At 41.0% G+C, this 19,773-nt stretch overlaps 1 long non-coding RNA gene across 1 annotated transcript; it reads left to right on the plus strand.

The window, feature by feature from the left end:
* The first annotated feature begins 9,751 nt into the window (after positions 1-9,751).
* LOC120036468 lies at positions 9,752-18,307 on the plus strand. The gene is made up of 3 exons (XR_005474511.1): positions 9,752-9,863; positions 17,906-17,946; positions 18,211-18,307. It is a non-coding gene; the product is annotated as an uncharacterized LOC120036468 (long non-coding RNA).
* Positions 18,308-19,773: the final 1,466 nt, after the last annotated feature.

Here is a 19,773-nt window from a genome sequence, read left to right on the forward strand (position 1 = left end):
CCTCTGTGCAAGGACACTGTCTATGAGGAGGATGTCCTCCCTCTCTTCAGGGATGAGGCCTGATGTTCGGAGGATCTCCTCCCTCTGCGCAGTGATGCTAGCTGCTGGGAGAACCCCCTCCCTCTGTGCAGGTACACTGGTTTTGGAGGATCCCCTTCCTCTCAGCAGAGACACTAGCCTTTGGGACAATCCCCTCCCTGTGCGCAGGGACGCTGGCCATTGGGACGATTCCCTTCCTCTGCGTAGTGACACTGGCCATCAGGAGGATCAACTCCTTTTGTGCAGGGATGAGGCCTGATGCTCTGAGGATCTTCCTCTGCGCAGCGATAGCAGATGCTGGAAGAATCCCCTCCCTCTGTGACGGGATGAGGCCTGATGCTCGGAAGATCTCCCTCTGCGCAATGATGCTAGCTGCTGAGAGAATCCCCTCCCTCTGTGACGGGATGAGGCCTGATGCTCGGAGGATCCCCTCCCTCTGTGCAGGGACACTGGCTGTTTGGAGGATCCCCTCCCTCTGTACAGGGATAAGGCCTGATGTTCGGAGGATCTCCTCCCTCTGCGCAGTGATGCTAGCTGCTGGGAGAACCCCCTCCCTCTGTGCAGGGATGAGGCCTGATGCTCTGAGGATCTTCCTCTGCGCAGTGATAGAAGATGCTGGAAGAATCCCCTCCCTCTGTGACGGGATGAGGCCTGATGCTCGGAAGATCTCCTCCCTCTGCGCAATGATGCTCGCTGCTGAGAGAATCCCCTCCTTCTGTGACGGGATGAGGCCTGATGCTCGGAGGATCCCCTCCCTCTGTGCAGGGATGAGGCCTGATGCTCGGGGGATCTCTGTCTTCTTTGCAATGATTAGAGCTGCTGGGAGAACCCCCTCCCTCTGTGCAGGGACACTGGCTGTTTGGAGGATCCCCTCCCTCTGTGCAGGGACACTGGCTGTTTGGAGGATCCCCTCCCTCTGTGCAGGGACACTGGCTGTTTGGAGGATCCCCTCCCTCTGTACAGGGATGAGGCCTGATGTTCGGAGGATCTCCTCCCTCTGTGCAGTGATGCAAGCTGCTGAGAGAATCCCCTCCCTCTGTGCAGGGACACTGGTTGTTTGGAGGATCCCCTCCCTCTGTGCAGGGACACTGGCTGTTTGGATGATCCCCTCCGTATGTGCAAGAACACTGGCTGTTTGGAGAATACCTTTCCTCTGTACAGGGACACTGGCTGTTTGGATGATCCCCTCCGTCTGTGCAAGGACACTGGCTGTTTGGAGAATACCCTCCCTCTGTGCAGAGACACTGGCTGTTTGGAGAATACCTTTCCTCTGTACAGGGACACTGGCTGTTTGGAGGATACCCTCCGTCTGTGCAGGGACACTGGCTGTTTGGAGGATACCCTCCCTCTGTGACGGGATGAGGCCTGATGCTTGGAGGATCTCCTCCCTCTGCACAGCAACTTCGGCTGCTGTGATGATCTGCAGGTATAATATAGAGCATATAGTCATTCCCTAAAAAATCAACCACTGGAATCTATAACATCATTGACACATACACTGAGTGCATTAAACATTAAGAACACCTTCTCTTTCTGTGACATAGACTAATCAGGTGAAAGCTATAATCCCCTATTGATGTTAATTGTTAAATATTCTTCTCAGTGTAGATGAAGGGGAGGAGACAGGTTAAAGATTGATTTTTAGACAATTGAGACATGGATTGTGTATGTGTGTCATTCAGAGGGTGAATGGGCAAGACCAAAGATTTAAGTCCCTTTGAACAGAGTATGGTAGTAGGTGCCAGGTGCACCGGTTTGTGTCAAGAACTGCCATGCTGTTGGGTTTTTCACGCTCAACAGTTTCCCCTGAGTATCAACAATGGTCCACCACCAAGGGGGAGGGCAACTCAATAGGAAGGTGTTCTTAATGTTTTGTTCACTCAGTGTAGATCAATCCCTAGCATATACTTTCATTTGTATGTTTACTGATACTGTAAATACACAAATTATATTAATGTTATCTACAATATATTATAATACCGTAAGCCTCCCTGCTGCAGGGGCATTTCCTCCTACAATTTTGAGCTGATTTTCTTCACTTTAGCAATATTTTGTATCTTTGTTAATTTTCACATTTATTGTGTTTGGAATGACACTGTTACTACAGAAGATGATGCTATCATAAAGTATTTGATGTAAGTATGTAGGATAATTACCCATAATGCTCACTGACTGAACATTCAAAATTACCATGGCAATTATTGACGCATTCACATGCCATCGGAAACTTGGAACCTCAGAGTTAAAATGAATGTAACTTATCAGTGTAGAGCTTCCTACTGGTTGATTCTGATACTTCACAAGTGGGTAACTTGAAATCATCATTCCATAACGAGTTCGCGAGTCAGAAATGTCAGAATTTCCTAGTTCCGACTTGAAGGGCCTTCTATGATGTAGGGCAGGTCACAGTAACCAAATTATTTTACTGTGCCCTGTCGCACACAGACTTTTATGGTCACACAAGTTGCCACCGGTGGATTCAAAATGAGTAGCCTAACAATTATTTACATGGCCCCAGGTACATTTGCAACCAAATTATTTTTCTGTGAGAAATCAATAATAGATGCACACATAGGGTAACAGTCAGCAATTGACAGTGAGCAATGAGCAAGATAAGCATAGACGGGAAGTTGACAATAGCTTATTATTAGTGTAAATAAATTGTATTTCTATGGTTGCAGTCCTCAAAGATTGAATTGCATTGAATTGAAATAATCAGATCCAATGATTTACCGCCCGTAGGGTGGGGTACCGCTAGTCATTATTATAATCACCATCTCAATCATTATCACCATACCATCATAGACTTATTCTTCTGTATCTGAGACTCTTCTGACACTACCTTAGACATGGCAGTCTGCAACTCAATACACTGCCCCTGCATGGTGTTCAGCGTCCCCTGCATGTGTTTAATCGAATGCTTAACATCATTCAGCAGGATCTGAATCTCAAGCCTGCAAGAAATCAGGCGGTTCAACATACTGAGATGACGAGAGGCTTCAGACCATGCCCATTGGACCATCTTTAGGATTCTTTCTCACTTAACACCAATCTTATTAGAAATGTAACTTTGTGCAGAAGATGTTACTATAGTGTTATTTAGAAGAAAAAAAGTGTACTTTGTCAGGCGCCAAAAGGATGACGGGATGTCTCCCTGCTCCAGTGAGCTCTGCTGGCAGGTCTTGCTCACTGTTGGAGGAACGGGAGCCAAATTAGAGGAAACATATCTATGGTTGTTCAGCAATGAAACATTCATGGCATAATGGGGATTGTCCTTCCCTGTGAAAAGAATAACAGCTGGGGTTTACTTTCTCACTTTTAGATAATGTAATACAATCTTTAAACCCATCAGAAGTGTAGTGCAGTCCTCCATGAAAATATTGGTCCATGTTATTTATGGCTGCATAATGTTGACCACTAGTTCCAACTTGTGATGAGAAGGTCTTGATGAAACGATCAAGTCAACATTTTGTTAGACATTTCAGAGATAGCATTAACAATTGTACATGAGACAGTGCTTCCAGATATTGAGGTATCTTCCTTCTGAGATATGTAAAAAAATATATATATATGGTGTGTGTATGTAACGGATGTGAAATGGCTAGCTAGTTAGCGGGTACGCGCTAGTAGTGTTTCAATCAGTTACGTCACTTGCTCTGAAACCTAGAAGTAGTGTTGCCCCTTGCTCTGCAAGGGCCGCGGCTTTTGTGGAGCGATGGGTAACGACGCTTCGTGGGTGTCAGTTGTTGATGTGTGCAGAGGGTCCCTGGTTCGCGCCCGAGGTCGGGGCGAGGGGACGTACTAAAGTTATACTGTTACATGTACTCACATGAAAGGTATCCATGATTCTAGATTAAGCCAATCGTGTACGTGATTACCATCCTATGGGTCAGCAATGGAATGATTGCTACACAGCTTTCAGAAGACTTTATGTCTTGAGCCTGGATGAATCATTGAAATACAAGTAATATTGTGAATTTGTGATGCATAATTGCCATTATAATTTGGAATATTCCATCAAAGTTATTTGTTTTGACAGTCAAAACAAGTCAATCTTACAATTAATCACTTGAATTGAGTAACTTGAGTTGACGGAAGTAGCAACTTTATATTCTGACCTAGACACTGACTTGTGCAATGCCTAATACATAATCTATGCATGTTATTGGCCATTGGACTGCTCAGTCAAAACAACAAACTTTTACGATTAATCACTTGACTGGAACGGAACTACTGTTCGGAACTAAAGCTATAGCTTGACGCATATCCTTACCTTGAACAAGCGTATCCAAAAGGCCTATCCAGTCGTGCTTGAAGATACCTTTAGGCGCAGTACGGGTTGAGACACGCTCGGTATTGTGAATCTGTAACACTGCTATAAAAGCACGTTTTCATTTATAATTTACATTGTAGAATGACCTGCAAGCCAATCAGAATCTAGTTTTAAACAATACCGTGGGTTCCATGGAACGTCACAAACATATTAGGCCACTTGCGTCACAGATTACAGTCACTGAACATGGGTTTAATAGCTATATTGGCTATATGTACAGTATATGCACATCGTATTGAATTGAGATTACATTTACTGCACCACTGTAATTATGTAGCCTAATCCTATGAGGATCATATGTGAAATGTCAGAATCATGGCACATGAAAACATAATTAAATTGACTGCAGATTATAAAATTCACTGTGACACAATATCCATGTAATTTCAATTAAATGACGTTGAACCAACGTGGAATAAACATTGAATTGATGTATGTGCCCAGTGGGAAGTGATTAATTCGAAATGATTGAATACATACAGTATTACAAAGAAAGAGATACAAAAATTGCTTCGAAAAACTCTAATTTCCCTGGGCCACCCAAACGTAAAATGTATGTACGGATTACTGTACATCGTTTTGGATGAAATCTCTGACTCGCACATATGTACAATCTCGCGATGTTTATTTCTGGCGCTTTCACGTTTGCGGGATTTTGTGAAGTAAATGATGCGCAGGAGTGCGCCATGAAATCAGTGACATGGTCAAGATTGCGCAATGGGAGGGTGTAACATTTCTAGCTGAGGAACAATTTTGGGGGTTTTCTCACAAAGTTTATAGTTTTAGACTGCAGTTGCAATTTGGTTTTTTCACAAAAAATGATATCTAACCATACAATTAATAATTTTGTAATTAATCAAACCATTGACATATATTTTTGACTATTTCCAACGAACAAGCTAGCTATCGAAAAGTGTCAGCGTGTGTAGTTAAATTAGCCTGCTAACGTCTTCATAGCTAGTAGCGTGTAATCAAGACATGACCAAACTGTTGCTGAGATAGTGGATGTTGAAACTTCCAAGGAGGAAAAAAGGCATTGTTGAAACTCACTCATATGCTTGCGGTGTAAAAAAGGGGGGTGAATGCGATTCATACCCGAATACCCCAACCAAGAGCAGCTTCCAAAGAAGCTGAGAAGTGAACCATCAATGAGCCAGCTACAGGAAGGACATCGTTCGCATCCTCACGGCTAAAATCAAAGAGAGCGCAGATGACATCATGAATTTGGTGTAAAAGAACACAATCAGTATCGTTAACCTGAGGAAATCGATTGATTTCAGTGCTGACGAAGTAAAAACTCTGAAGCAGCAGAACGCAACATTGAACATTCAGGTTGCAAAGCAGGAGAAGAAACTCACTGAAATGGAGTCAAAGGTAAACGAGAATTACCGGTATAGTCGGAGATGGAGTCTTCGAATTTATGGAATAGCAGAAAAATCTGACGAGAACATCAAAGCAAGAGTGAAGGACATTTGCAGGTCAATAGTCCCGGAGGAGGAGCGTTAGGTACAGCAAATGTAGTGATGTAGTGCACCGCCTGGGTAGGCTAAGAGATGGGGAAAACAACCAGCCACCACGACCAGTGATCATGAGATTCATCTTCCGGACAGCGAGGGATATGACATGGAAAAGTGCAAAGAAAAATGACTATTTTAAAGAAGAACAACCTGAGGTTCAAGGAGGATCTGACAGCATTTGACAAAGAAGCTCTGAATCGTCTGTGGCCGATAATTGAGAGAGCAAGGAAGGAAGGGAAAAGTGCATACTTTGCGGGAGCTAAGGCTTTTGGTAATGGAAGGGAAATTCACGCTGACGCCTAGTTTGTTGACTGCTGGACTTGTCAAGTGAGTTGTGCAGGACTGAGTTTTATTTGCTAATTTGATAAAACTAGATATTTCTTGAGGAAAGAGCATTGTTTGTGTGAGCCAAACTTTTTTTTATATATATATATTTTTTTATGGCAGGGAAATTCGCACTGACACTTAATGTTAGCTTGATGGCTATTCGTTTTTACCAATCTATGGTACAATGTTATTTGCAATTGTATAAATATATATAATTTAGATCAACCACTTGCGTGGTGCAAAGGTATGTTTTTGTTTGCAACTAGTAAGACCTTTTCTTTTTATGAGCGTATACAAGTTTAATATTCTTCATATAGTCACTGTGATAGTAAATGTCCATTTCTGTTTTTCCTATTAATGCCAGGGGAATCTGTACTTTTTTTAAAGGGAGATCTTTATTTTTGTATTGTAAGGGTTTCATTCAAGAAACTCATGCCTGTTGCACAGATACTGCGTTTTGGAAGTGTCAATGGTGATGATATGAATGATATTTGGTTTTCATTTGGTACTAATCGGTCAGCAGGTGTCCCTATTTTAAAAGGCAACTTTAAGGCTCATATATTGAGTCATGAAGCAGATAATAAAGGGAGATGGTTGACATCTACCAATAGTATAATCCATGTTCAATTCATTGTTGTAAATACTTATGCTTCCAATAACAAGTCAAGTAACTGTATTTTATTTGGAGACATTGAGAGGAAAATAAGTAAAATTATGTCTAAATTTCCATTGGCCAAAGTAATATGGGGTGGAGATTTTAATACAGTATTACATGATAATCTAGATAGATGGCCTCCTAAGGATAGCAATTCTGTTTGTGAGATAAGGAATATATGTCTAAGGTTAGGTGTTCTAGATATTTGGAGACATAAGAACCCAGATAAGATTATGTTTACATGGAGTACCAAAGATTTATCTATACAATCCCGTATTGATTTCTGGCTGATATCTGCAGATATGGCTGACAAGGTTGATAAAATCAATGGTTCAATCGAGACTGTAACAGACCACAACAGGATCTCAATAAAGATAAATATGCATGGTTTGTCAACCAAAAAAAGTTAAAGGTTACTGGAAAATGAACAAGACTTTACTAGAGAATGAAGTATTTAAGAAGGAAGTAGTGTGACAGGTTAAAGGAAATACTCATAGCCTGTTATACATTAAAAAGTATTAGTAAGTTCATAGTATGTGCGGATCTTAAAACATCTAAGGTTAAGAAGATCATGCATTCAGTATTAGTTGATAGAGATTGATAACATTCATATAATTGTGTTAAAATCCGTCAAGCGTACAAAGGGTACGAATTGTGAGAGGAATGTGTAAACGTTATGTTGATTACTTTATTTTGTCGTGGGTAAAAGTGTTAATCTGTGATCTACTAAATGCTCTTAATCTATGAGCCTGAGATTGATTGCTCTGGTCTCCACTCAAGTTCCCGGAGAAATCGCGGTCTTTTTCTCATTGCACTAAAAGTTTCAATGAGTAAACAATACCGTACCACTCTTGTGATCATTTCTCCCCTTTTTCAGGGGCGTAACAGTAGCAGGAATGAATGATAAATACAGGAATTGTGCCTGTGTTATGAATACGTTTGGAAGTTACTGGGAGCTAATGAAATTTGTTTAAGGCTTTTGGCTATTTCAATGGGGAAAGAAATTGCTCGTGCCAAGAGAGAGAAAGAATATGACATCATAAAGGGAATAATGGATTAAACTAAAAAAAAAAGGAACTAACTAATCAGGAATTACTGGAGCTATCATCATTGCAAATGCAGTTAGACTGTATCTACGAGGAAAAGGCCCGGGGAGCATTTGTAAGATCAAGATGAAAATGGATGGCAGAGGGAGAGAGAAATACAAAATATTTCTTTAATTTAGAAAAAAGTGCAGGCGAAAAGACTTCCATATGTATATTAATGATTAATAATACTCCCAATGAAAATCCAAAAGAAATCTCTCAGCATGTTTCCCAGTTTTATCAGAATCTGTATACATCAGCCCAGCCAACTTCCAATATGGATCTTTTCTTAGACAATGTAGCAAACATTGCTAAGAAGATAATGATTTCAGGGATTTTTGTGATGATGAGTTATCTGAAATTGAGATAAGACTGTATTAAAAGCCTTAAGGACAATAGGTCCCCTGGAAATGATGGTTTAATAAGCGAGATGTATAAATCATTCAACGATAAATTGATTTCTTTCATTCTTGCTATGCTTCCTTACAGCAAGGTGTAATTACTTTGATTCAATGGACATGGGTGGGGGAATATTTGTGTGACGACCTAAAATGGGGACAGAAGCTCATCAGCACCCCATCTTATATGTCCAACCACCCTGAACGTCAGACTCTATTGAAGCACATACAGTGGTGTAAAGTACTTAAGTAAAAATACTTTAAAGTACTACTTAAGTAGTTTTTGGGGGTATCTGTACTTTACTATTTATAGTTTTGACAACTTTTACTTTACTACATTTCTAAGGAAAATAATGTACTTTTTACTCCATACATTTTACCTGACACCCAAAAGTAATCGTTACAATTTGAATGGCTAGCAGGACAGGAAAATTGTCGGTTGGATGTACTGCCAAATTCTCTAAATTGACTTATGGTAGAGAAATGATCATTCAATTCTCTGGCAGCAACTCTGGTGGACATTCCTGCAGTCCGCATACCAATTGCACAATCCCTCAGAACTTCAGACGTCTGTGGCATTGTGTTGTGACAAATATGCACATTTTAGTGGCCTTTTGTCCCCAGCAAAAGGTGCACCTGTATAATGATCATGCTGTTTAATCAGCTTCTTGATATGGTGCACCTTTCAATGTGGATGGATTATCTTGGCAATGGAGAAATGCTCACAATTTTTTTTTTTTGGCGTATAGAACATTTCCGGGATCTTTAATTTCAGCTCATGAAACATGGGACCAACCTTTTACATGTTGCGTTTTTTTGTTCAGTATAGTTTATTACAAATATAGCCGTATACAGTCCTCCAGATATCTGTTGACAAGGACATACATCACTGTGTATTTGTTACTCTGTACATAAAAAATGTAAAAATATTAAAAATAAAAATAAAAAATTGTTGCCATTTTCCATTGTTACTAACTTGTACTGGTTAAAAGTATGATTAAAGAAGAAGAAAAAACGTGTATGTTTTGCAAACCATGTTTAGTATATCTGAGAGAGACAATGACAAATTCATGGTTCAACAAGATATTATAGTCATCAAAAGGGTAGAATTTTAGCATTGATATACTTATGATACAGTACTTTACAGCTTTGATTGGTCACAGAATATATGACATGAAGGGGTGATGTAATTATCTGAATTACTGTAGATTTGAATAGTTTAGTTAATCAAAAGTGAAGTATGGTTATAGGTCCAATGGGTGTATTGTATCTTTGTATCTTTTGGAACAATGGCAATTAAGTTGATTAAAATTAAGTAGAATAGATAGATGGGCTACGACTGGTGTCACAGGCATCACAGGTCTTGACCACCATGTTGCGATGCTTCTTTAGGATCACGTTGTTGTTGTCAGCGTAGAAGAGTACAGAGATGGGACTGAGCTTGGTGGGTGCGCAGCACGCTTTGGGAACCTCATCTGGCTTCAGAAGGTGAACCTGCCATTGAAAACGGTAAATCAGACTCATTCATACATGCACTTTCATATAGTCAATGATAATATCCTGTTATAAAAGAGATATGGGTTATTTAAGCAATAAGGCCCAAGGAGGGGTGGTATATTGGCCATATACCACAAACCTCAGAGGTGCCTTATTGCTATTAGAACACCTACTCATTCAAGGGTTTTTCTTTATTTTTACTATTTATTTTATTTATTTAACCAGGAGGGGCTCATTGAGATTTAAAAACTCTTTTTCAAGAGCGTCCTGGCCAAGATAGGCAGCACCAAGTCATTACAAAAATTACAGACAAACAACATGAAAAACTACAAGTAATCTAGTAGAAACCATTGAATTCACAAGAGTATAACAAAAATCAAAAACAGCAAATTAAAAACATTGACAGGTCAGGGAATCAGTCTCAAGATCATTCATCAGTGATTTAAAAATACCAATCGGGACAAGTTCTTCTAGTTTAAAAGTATTTTGTAAGCGTTCCAAGACGATGGCGCAGAGTACATAAAAGCTCTTTTACCAAATTCAGTTCGGACATTTGGAACAGTTAGCAGGATAAAGTCCAGCGAACGAAAAGAGTACCCACCACATTTCTGAACAATAAAAATGCCCAAATAAAAAAAGTAGTAAACCCAAAATGGCTTTATAAATCAAAGTATACCAGTGACTGAGCCTACAAGTGACTAGAGAAGGCCAGCCAACCCTGGTATACAAAGTGCAGTGGTGAGTAAGGGTTTTGCAGTTTAAAATAAATCTCAAAGTACCATGGTAAAGGGTGTCAATTGATCTCAAACACTGAGCGGAAGCATTCATTTATAAAATATCCCCATAGTCTAGTAAAGGCATAAATGTAGCTGATACTAGCCTCCTTCTGGCTTCAAAGGAAAAACAGGCCTTATTCCTAAAATAAAATCCCAATTTCAGCTTCAATTTTTTTGTAAGTTGTTGAATATGCAATTTAAAAGAGAGGCCGTCATCAATTAAAATTCCAAGATATGTATATGAGGTTACAACCTCAATCTCCTTGCCCTGAAAGGTAGCAATAGGTGAAAGGTTCAGAGGTCTATTTCTTGCTTTAGAAAACACCATTAGTTTAGTTTTGTCAGTATTGAGGATAAGCTTCAATTGACACTGTGTGTATGTTGAACAGTATAAAAAGCCGTTTGCAAGTTCTGGAAAGCTTTTGTAAGAGACGAGGCACAACAGTAAATAACTGTATCATCAGCATAAAAATGAAGTTGCGCATTTTGGACATTTTTGTCTAAATCATTTATATAAATAGTGAATAAGAGAGGACCAAGTACAGAGCCTTGGGGCACACCATTAAAGACAGACAATTTAACAGACATAAGCCCATTAAATTGAGTGCACTGAGTTCTATCAGACAGAGAGTTAGCAAACCATGCAACTGCATGCTCTGAAAGACCTACACTCGACAAGCTCTGCCTTAGTATAGCATGATAAACTGTATCAAAAGCCTTAGAGAGATCAATAAAAAGTGAGACACAGTGCTGTTTTTTGTCAACGGCTTCAGTGATATCATTTAAAACCTTCATGGCTGCTGTAATTGTGCTATGCTTCTTCCTGAAGCCCGATTTGGTACATTGATAAAATAGAGTTAGTAAATTAAAACTCTTTTAGCTGTTCACTCACAAGGGTGTCAAGTATTTTCACCAGGGGTGACAGCTTTGAGATTGGCCTATAATTATTTAAAATAGTTTTTAAAAGTGGTAGTACAAATGCTGATTTCCAGAATTTCATTACATTCCAGGGTTAGATTGAACAGATATTTAAGTGGTTCAGCTATGAAATCAGCTGCCAGATTTAAAAAGCAGGGATCCAAAAGATCAGGATCTGCAGGCTTTCTCTGATCTAAGAATTTCAGGGCTTTATGTACCACCTGCACTGAGAATGGCAAAAAGCTAAAAGTTTGACCAGCTCTCACTGGTTCATCCACACAGGGTTGTACAGAGACAGAGGACACTGAAACAAACAGCCTACCAAATGATACAAAGTGCTCATTGAAACAATTCAGCATTTGTTTTGTCATATACAGCAAGAGAGTCCTTCAAAACACATGACGGTAATTCATTAACATTACTGTTATCAGACATAGACTTAATAGCCTTCCAAAACTTTCTAGGGTCATTCAGGTTATCAGTGGTAACAGACATAAAATATTCAGACTTGGCCTTCCTGAGAAGAAAAGAACACTTGTTTCGTAACTGCCTAAAAATAAGCCAATCAGCATCAGAACATGATTTCCTTGCTTTAGCCCAGGCTAGATTATGGTTGTGAATAATACAAGACAGCTCAGAAGAAAACCATGGATTATCCCGCCCTTTAACCCTGAACCTGCGGAATGGGGCATGATTGTTTACTATTTGGAAAAGACCATCATGAAAGAATATCCAGGCAGTTTCCACATCAGGGATAAGCTCAATCTTGCTCCAGTCAAAATAAAACAAATCATGAAAGAAAGCCTGCTCATTAAAACACTTCAAATTTCTCTTACGAATAAAACGTGGGTTTGTCTTAGGAACCTTAGTATTTCTAACATCAACAACAGCACAATGGTCACTTAAATCATTACAAAAAACACCAACCGCAGAATATTTATGTGGAACATTTGTTAATATCAAATCAATCAGGGTAGATTTATCTGAGCATTTAAGATTTGGGCGAGTGTGTGAGTTAATCAACTGGGTAAGATTCATAGAATTACAAAACATTTTTAAATCATCAGACACCGGCTTTAACCAACACCAGTTGAGATCACCAATCAAGATCATTTCACTGTAAAGAAGTTTAGACATAAGGTGCGTCAAAGAAGAAAATGCTATTTTCTACATTGTTGAATAATAGTGAAGACATCAAAACTATGAAATAACACATGGAATCATGTAGTAACCAAAAAAGTGTGAAACATATCAAAACATATATATTTGAGATTCTTCAAATAGCCACCCTTTACCTTGATGACAGCTTTGCACACTCTTGGCATTCTCTTAACCAACTTCACCTGGAATGCTTTTCCAACAGTCTTGAAGGAGTTCACACATATGCTGAGCACTTGTTGGCTGTTTTTCCTTTACTCTGCGGTCCTACTCATCTCAAAACATCTCAATTTGGTTGAGGTCGGGGGATTGTGGAGGCCAGGTTATCTAATGCAGCACTCCGTCACTCTCCTTCTTGGTAAAATAGCCCTTACACCGCCTGGAGGTGTGTTGGGTCATTGTCCTGTTGAAAAACAAATTAATTCTCCTGAGTGGCGCAGTGGTCTAAGGCAAGCTGTGCAGTTAGAGATCCTGGTTGGAGTCCAGACTCCGTCGCAGCTGGTCGCGACCGGGAGACCCATGGTGCGGCACACAATTGGCCCAGCGTCGTCCGGGTTAGGGGAGGGTTTGGCCGGCAGGGATGTTCTTGTATCATCGAGCTCTACTGACTCCTGTGGCGAGCCGGGCGCAATGCACACTGACAGGGTTGTCAGGTGTATGGTGTTTCCTCCGACCCATTGGTGCGCCTGGCTTCCGGGTTACGAAGGCATTGTGTCAAGAAGCAGTGCGGCTTGGCTGGGTTGTGTTTTGGAGGACGCGCAGCTCTCGACATTCGCCTCTCCCGAGTCGTACGGGAGTTGCAGCGATGAGACAAGACTGTAACTACCAATTGGATACCACGAAAAAGGTGTAAAAGTAACAAACAAGTTATTTTTTTTATAATAATTTATTAAAACAAATGATAGTCCCACTAAGCCCAAACCAGATGGGATGACGTATAGCTGCAGAATGCTGTTGTAGCCATGCTGGTTAAGTGTGAATTCTAAATAAATCACAGACAGTGTCAACAGCAAAGCATCCCCACACCATAACACCTCCTCCTCCTCCATACTTTATGGTAGGAAATACACACCCACACCGCATCTCACAAAGACATGGCAGTTGGAACCAAAAATCTCACATTTGGGCTCCAGACCAAAGGACAAATTGATTGTGTTTCATGGCCCAAGTAAGTCTCTTATTATTATTGGTGTCCTTTTAATAGTGGTTTCTTTGCAGCAATTCAACTATAAAGGCCTGATTCACACAGTCTCCTCTGAACAGTTGATGTTGAGATGTGTCAGTTACTTGAACTATGTGAAGCATTTATTTGGGCAGCAATATCTGAGGCTGGTAACTCTAATGAACTTATCCTCTGCAGCAGAGGTAACTCTGGGTCTTCCATTGCTGGGGTGGTCCTCATGAGAGCCAGTTTCATCATAGCGCTTGATTGTTTTTGCAACTACACTTGAAATATTCCGTATTGACTGACCTTCATGTCATAAAGTAATGATGGACTGTTGTTTCTCTTTGCTTATTTGAGCTGTTCTTCTCTTTGTTTATTTGAGCTGTAATATGGACTTGGTATTTTACCAAATAAGGCTATCTTCTGTATACCCCCCCACCTTGTCAAAACACAATTGATTGTGTCAAACGCATTAAAAAGGAAAGAAATTCCACTTTTAAGAAGGCACACCTGTTAATTGAAATGCATTCCAGGTGACTTTCTCATGAAGCTGGTTGAGAGAATGCCAAGAGTGTGCAAAGCTGTCATCAAGGCAAAGGGTGGCTACTTTGAAGAATCTAAAATATATTTGGATTTGTTTAACACTTTTTTGGTTACATGATTCCATATGTGTTATTTCATTATTTTTCTTCAATGTAGAAAATAGTAAAAATAAAGAAAAACCCTTGAATGAGTAGGTGTCCTAAAACGTTTAACCGGTAGTGTAGAGCCTTCAGTGCTTTTTTTCCGTGGGCTGTGGCCCCCCTTGTCTGAATTTGGTCAATATGTCCTCCAGAATACTTTATAGCCCACTGTGGCAAAGACTATACTTTCAGGAGTTAAACACAAAAAAAGAAATCACCTTGTTTGTCTCATTCTTACAATCTAGCTAGTGACTTTATAAAACACAATATTTGGTATTTGTATTTTATATTATGCCAACGATATAGGAAAGCATCTGGTGGCAAAATAACCAAAAACATAAAATGATGAATTAATTCAAGGTTTACAAATATGCCCAATCAATAGAACATTGTCAGAAAACAATAGTCTAAACCCAATGTCTCTACCATATATGGTTGAAAAGTTACCGACGATTTACTGAGAATTTAACCTCACAACACCAAATATGGAACACATACAACCAAGTGCGGTGCAGTCTAAACTAGTAATGGTCACAGCAAATGATCGTTATTATTTCATCAACACTGTCAAGTACAGGTGTATGAATGTTATAATATTGTAGAGAACAATGTTACGCACGCCTCTGAAGAGGGAACGCAACACCCTGCTACAACTCAACTCCCCGTGAAGTGAAAGAGGTATGGACTGTAGGTGTGAGAAAGGACAACAAAAGGCAGAATTGACCGTTTACTAGGATTTTATTCCTTACACGGTAATATGGGGAAAAGGGGCTGGACGGAACCAAAGCAAAGAAAGTAAATGTCAAAGCCCCCCTCTCCTATCTAACCTGCCTACCCACTACGTACCTAACTTAGCACCACCTGGTGCTCTAACCAAAATACAGGGAGTGGTCCGCCCAGGTCTTACCTAGTGTGCCTAGACAGTGAATATACTACTATGTATGCCCACGGGCCTCTTGCCTAAGCACTCCCTAGGTGCCTTCCCCTTCCCCCCTGGGAACAAATGAAACAGGATAACAAACAATTTCAATAATCAAAACAGTGCGTCCTATTGACACACAGACATAATCAATCAGCTCCCTCAGCAACAACTAACTCAGTTAATTACCCACAGCCATTGGCCTCCTCTCTCAGCAAAAATCTCTTTTCACAATCAATCTCCCTCTGCATTCATTCCTCTTTTTCTCCTGAACAGAACACTGGCTTTTATATAGCTTCAGGAGGCTAATTGGATACAGCTGCGTCTTGACGAGGGGGCGGGGTCAGCTCCAATTAGCCATGGAGTCGACCAATCAGCTGCTTGGGGAGAATTCAGGAAGCCATCTCCTGAAAAACACACTCTCAAATACAAACTACAACACAGAAACTGGGGAACGTAACAAACAAGCTAATGATTAATTCTATGTAATTTCTAATGACATCAGGCAAAATTTCTAATGACATTTGGACATGAATTTCGTAGCTCCCTCTTGAATTGACCCTTTTTCTCTCTACATTGTATAGCAAGTAAGTGAACATGTAAAAATAATATATGTCATTCATCAGACGCTTTTATCCAAAGCGACTTACAATAAAACCTGCTGTCGTTTATGTATGGGTGGTGACGGGAATCGAACCCACTACCCTGGCGTTACAAGCGTCATGCTCTATCATGGTCATGGTTGCACCTCAGCCACACTCAAGGTCCTAAACAATACTGTGCAGCCATATTCATTGACCTGGCCAAGGCTTTTGACTCTGTCAATCACCACATCCTTATCGACAGACTCAACAGCCTTGGTTTCTCAAATGATTGCCTCGCCTGGTTCATCAACTACTTCTCCGATAGAGTTCAGTGTGTAAAATCGGCTTCCTGTAGTCCGGGCCTCTGGCAGTCTCTATGGGGGTGCCACAGGGTTCAATTCTTGGGCCGACTCTCTTCTCTGTATTCATCAATGATGTCGCTCTTGCTGCTGGTGAGTCTCTGATCCACCTCTACGCAGATGACACCATTCTGTATACTTCTGGCCCTTCTTTGGACACTGTGTTAACTACCCTCCAGACGAGCTTCAATGCCATACAACTCTCCTTCCGTGGCCTCCAACTGCTCTTAAATACAAGTAAAACTAAATGCATGCTCTTCAACCGATTGCTGCCTGCACCTGCCCGCCCGTCCAGCATCACTACTCTGGACGGTTCTGACTTAGAATATGTGGACAACTACAAATACGTAGGTTTCTGGTTAGACTGTAAACTCTCTTTCCAGACACATGTATATCTCTCTGGTCACCCCCAAAACCAATTCTTCCACTGGCTCCAGGTCATCTACAAGACCCTGCTAGGTAAAGTCCCGCCTTATTTCAGCTCGCTGGTCACCATAGCAGCACTCACCCGTAGCACGAGCTCCAGCAGGTATATCTCACTGGTCATCCCCATAGCCAATTCCTTCTTTGGCCGCCTCTCCTTCCAGTTCTCTGCTGCCAATGACTGGAACGAACTACAAAAATCTCTGAAACTGGAGACACTTATCTCCCTCACTAGCTTTAAGCACCAGCTGTCAGAGCAGCTCACAGATCACTGCACCTGTACATAGCCCGTCTATAAATAGCCCAAACAACTACCCCATCCCCTACTGTATTTATTTTATTTATGTTGCTCCTTTGCATCCCAGTATTTCTACTTTGCACATTCATCTACTGCAAACCTACCATTCCAGTGTTTTTAATTGCTATATTGTATTTACTTCGCCACCATGGCCTATTTATTGCCCTTCTACCTCCCTTATCTCACCTAATTTGCTCACATTGTATATAGACTTGTATTTCTAGTGTATTATTGACTATGTTTGTTTACTCCATGTGTAACTCTGTGTTGTTGTATGTGTCGAACTGCTTTGCTTTATCTTGGCCAGGTCGCAGTTGTAAATGAGAACTTGTTCTCAACTTGCCTACTTGGTTAACTAAAGGTGAAATAAAAAATTAAAAAATATCAACTGAGCTACGAAGAAGCACGTCGACGCCACTAGAATAATGACAAGCAATTTTAACGGATTCTAAAGGGAATCATAGAATTCCAAACTAATTTTTATGGCATCACAGTTGTCAATTTTGTAAACAATCATTTTCGAACGTGTGTTGCCAAGAGACATCTAACCGACGTTCTATGGAACGTTTTCTGTGCGAAAACAACTTCAGTTTGCTGCTGACAACAAACTTGTTTGATTTTTGACACCTGAGATAGAACAATCGACTGGAAAATGCCTGGGTGCTTTTCAAGACTGGCGGAGAGAGTGCGTGGACGTCGGCGGCCTAATGCGTCGACAGGTTGTTCAAATTCATTTGTGGCTTGTTTTTCTTGTCTTTTTCTGTTTTGCAGGGTTCGTGATTGTCGACAGGTGGACAGCGACTTCGAAGAGGGTATGTGGAGTTTAAAACTCTTATTTTACTACATTTAACAATGTCATTATAATTTGCGAAATGTTGTGTATTTCTATAATTCAGACTTGGCAAAAATGCTTGTGCTAGAGATGTTGTAGCTAGCTAGCTTGCTAGCTAACATTAACTTTAGTAACTGTTGCTAAGCGATCGACTTTTGCTTCCTAGCTAGCTAGTATTAGCAATCTTGCTACGTTTTATGTCCTAACAATTGTTTATTTTATATTGCAATGTTCCTCATTTTAGAAACAACTGTCCTGGATGAGGTCCAGTTGGATGTGCCATTGGATGATGTGCCAGATGTTCCACAGCTGCCAGTCCTCCTTGATGTCCAGAATGCTGCTATCATCCCTGAGGATGTGCCAGATGTGCAGACTATCCTTGAGGTACAATTTTCTGAAAGTTTGGGGTTTTATGTTTGAAAAATATCCCAGATATTCAAGTTGTGTCTCTTTGACATGAAACAAATATCTTGTCTGCTTTCTGCTTTAGAAGGCCACTGGCAATTGGCAGTTGATTCCGATTAGGTTCAGCCCCCTGTACTGTGGGCCTGTTGTGATCAGGGTAAGAGACCCCCCACACGCACACACATCACGGTTACTATGTTTACAGTTTCCAACATGAATGTATTGTAATGTGCAGAACAATGCCGGTCCGGTGGTTAAAGCTTGGAGAACTTTCCAGTTCATCAGCCCCATCATCACCTACATGCGTGGGGGATCCCAGGTATGTGTCTTTGTAACTTCCTAATCTACATTGTCAGTGTGTCACAGCGATTGCTGAAGTGGTTTTGTTGATGTTGTCTTGTTGTTTATCTCAACAGCAGGTGGTGGTGAGGATGCACCACGTTAGTAGGGTGAGAGGCCTGGAGACTCAACTGGTGTGGGCCATCTCCAAGGAGACAGCCAGGCTTAGTCCAAAGGGCATCCCCTACTGTGCCACCAAAGTGCAGTCCATCACTTGGATCCAGGTAAGACGTAAATACTACTGAAATAGTATTAAATTAGATTTTTCTTCACTTATTCCATTTGGCCTTAAAATGTATTCTCTCTCTGTCAGCGTGTGGCTGGCAGGGTGACCCACTATGTGTCTCACCTCCGCCACGAGACGTCTGTGGACGTGACGCTTGGCTGCTACCAGGTAAATAAACGATTTCCTATGTATATAGACTAGACATTACTGGGCATTTTTGCATTAGATTTGGTGTGTTTTCTAATATTGTGTGTGTGGTAAACAGGTGTGTTGTGTGTTTTGAGCAGCAGACTGATGTCTCAGTGGTGTACGCCACTCTCCACATGGGGCTGGACGGGCTTCTCTCCTCTTCAGCGTGGTCGGAGGCTGCCTCCTTCTCTACGCCCACCACTCAGCAGTTCACTGACCCAGAGCCTGAGGGCCACAACTGCTATAAGGTCAGACGTTACACACACATACTATTGACTAAGAGCATTAAGATCCTTCCATTGACCGATTGTTTGTTATGTCATTGCATTGGTCACTGATTTTGAATGCTTGTTTTGTTGTCGTAGGGCTGGGAGGAGGACCTGCTGCCTGAGGAGAGGGAGGTTCCTCTGCTAAAGTGAGTTCCTCTAAATGTCTGTGTAGTCTGGGCTTGTCAGATGCTGAAGGATAGTGGTCATAATGCTGTTATCCCCCATTGATTCTAATGGTTGACATGCTCCATTCCCTCCCTTTCACAGCCTCTACCTTACCACCAAGAGAGTGGAGGACATCGCCCTGAGGCTCGTCTCCCTGCGCCAGGCCTTCACTGTGAGTGGACCCACTTTTCTTTTTCTCTCTGTGACTTCTTGT

The sequence above is a fragment of the Salvelinus namaycush genome, unplaced genomic scaffold (genome assembly GCF_016432855.1).
Source record: "Salvelinus namaycush isolate Seneca unplaced genomic scaffold, SaNama_1.0 Scaffold1341, whole genome shotgun sequence".
In the NCBI taxonomy this organism is placed as follows: Eukaryota; Metazoa; Chordata; class Actinopteri; order Salmoniformes; family Salmonidae; genus Salvelinus; species Salvelinus namaycush.